This window comes from Lissotriton vulgaris, chromosome 6, assembly GCF_964263255.1.
Source record: "Lissotriton vulgaris chromosome 6, aLisVul1.2, whole genome shotgun sequence".
Classification (NCBI taxonomy): domain Eukaryota; kingdom Metazoa; phylum Chordata; class Amphibia; order Caudata; family Salamandridae; genus Lissotriton; species Lissotriton vulgaris.
The window spans coordinates 1,408,384,424-1,408,387,225 of NC_141694.1; positions in this window are offsets into that span (position 1 = coordinate 1,408,384,424).

The window sequence follows — 2,802 nt, forward strand, 5'->3', positions numbered from 1 at the left end:
CAATAGTCCACCCTTAATACCACCCCCTAATGTCTATTTTGTCTGTGTATCCCAAGCTTATGTCTGGCTCCCAGGGGGTGGCGTAGGGGGCAGATGTTCTCTCTTTTTCCCTTTCCCCCTGTATACATAGCTCCATCCAATTACCATAAAGATCATCAGATGCAGCGGAGTATATACTTGCCCAGAGTCAGAAGGGTCATGGACACAAAAGATATAGACCAAACAGATACTACCTTACAACAGTTTGATGCCATGAAGGGTACTGTACCCTCTTGGGGCCCCATGTCCAGTATCCTTATAGTTTGTTGGCTCGCAGGGTTGTGGAAGGGGGGGGGTTATTAATACAACAGCAGAGATACTGACCAATATTCCTGCTGAGCTAATCGCCTTACAAAACAGGATGGTGTTAGACGTCATCCTTACTGATCAGGGAGGGGTCTGTTGCGTTGGCAGAAGCTGCTGTGTGTACATACCTGACCACACCCCCAATGTGTATACTGCCATACAGAAATTGCATAGACTTTCATGCAATATACACCATGAAAATGTTACTTGGACTCTCTCAGGATGGTTCTGGCGTATGTTCACATCCTTGGGTTGGAAGATCCTTATCTTTCTAGCTGGGACTGCCGGTATTATCTTCACATGTTGTCTTTGCATACATTGTCTCCCGACCTGCTGCACTTATTGTATTCGTGTTCTCACTCCTAAACGGAAAAAGCTAGCTCCTGACTATAGTGCTGCTACAATGTTGCAAAAAGACATTGCCGATATGATGCGATTGACAAGGGAATTGTATGATGCAGATTGACAAGGGAATTTTCGGATCTGCATCATCCCTTGCAATCTCAATTTCAGATACTGAATATATGAATAACTGAGTGTTGATGTCTTTTGTTTCTCTGCATATTACACCTTTTTCGTTCCCAAGTCTGCAATGGTTTAGCAAATGCTAAAAGGAGGGTCTGTTGGAATAAAAAGGTTTTAGCTGTACTGTTCATGCATTGCACATCTTTAGTATTTGCAGCACCATTTTATAATCAGCCGCCATTTTGAGTTATGATTGAAACAAACTTCTGTCTCTATGCCCCAGCTGAAAGCAGCTGCAATCGTTTTTTTTTGTTTCTCCAAGGTTGAGCTTTGCTTTATTGATTAATACACCTTTCTTATTAGTGCCTACGTATCCCACTAGATAGGCCTATTCCCACCCTTAGAGCAGCGGGCCCAAGCAGAACGGCCTTGGCGCTGATATAGCATGTTGAAACTCATCTTACTGTAATTCTTTGTTTTAGCTGCACCCGCTAATAGATTTCCAAGGGGGGGTGGGGGTACATATTGTATCTCAACGTTTGCTGAATTAAGTCCCTATGCAGCAATCCTAGGAGGCTGGTCCGACCAGACTCCACTAGAGTGTATCTGAATAAAATGTACTTGGTTTGTATTCTCTGACTGACTTCATTTGTATGGAAGGCTGAGAGGTGGTCGTGAGTGATCCAAATTGGGTCACTTCCTTCAGCCACTACATTACTTTGCAGAAAGATCAAGTTCAAATCTAAGTTGAAAGTCAGTTGAATAGATACTTATTTTAGGTGATATCAGCACTTCAAAAGGTAAGTGATGCACAAGGGTGAGCTATACTTTCAGTTGTTCCAGTGCAAGCTTTAAAACAGTGACATATGGAGTGAGTTTTAAAGTTGGCCATTCCTTTAGGACAGGGTGAATACGAGGGGGGGAGGGCAAGTTCATCTATATCACCGGTATAAAGAAAATGTCCACCCAGAAAGTACTAGAGGACAGCCTCTCAACATCATTAATGACTTTACAACAATATCGTTTTACTACTCATCAGATGCTTGAGTCAACCCAGCTCCTTAGAAGCAAGATAAGTCCACTATCACTTGGAATCAAACAAGCTTCTCTTTTCTCCTGAGATTATGGAGTGGTACGCCAGGTTCACATCTCACTCAGTCCTTCTGTTAGCCTCCTTCTCACCCTATCCACAACTATGTAGGTAGTTATGATCTAGCTCGAAATCCAAAGTCCAGAAGCATTTTGGGGAAAGTGATGTACAACAACCATTGAAAGGGGTGGGGTGGAGGTTAATGATGGGGAAAAGGAATCGTAAAAAAATGCCCAACATTGCTATGAGAATTCTGAGCTCACAAGCACTTTTTCGTTAATTATTATATTTGCAAACTGAGTAAACTAGTCCACAAATGCTGAAGAAACGGGGCCACAAGATGGCTGTGCAGGAACATTACATGCCAAAGCCAAACATTTTTTGAAGGAACATAGTTCAAATCAAGGCATCACATTTTAGTAGGCTAAGAAAGAACAAAGTGTTAGTTATTTATAGCAAGTGAGGCCAATGCATGAAAACGGCCTTAGAAATAGGATTTAAATAAATTGAAAACAAAATAGTATTGGGCAGGCAGCAGTCTGGACAAGCAAGAACATCCAAATATCACCCAGACTTCTCTGGTATGCAGAATGTCAGTACATATTAGTCAGCAATTTCTAGGTAAACTTATTTTTTAACGACACGTTTCTTCTCCCAGGTGTAATACATTTTCTGGCTTCTATTTGCATTTATGAAACTGCATTCTGCATACATTTCGTAGGCCATCACAACTCTCAGGGCCCTGTATTAACAAACCATTCAAGTTCTGTGAAATCCAGTTCTATAAATTCAGCTAATATTTTAAATAAAGTATCTATATATAGCAAAAAGAGTAGTTTTGTCCATACACAAGAATGCCAGACTGCAACACTGCTCGGTTTGGGGGTTGACCACTCAACAAA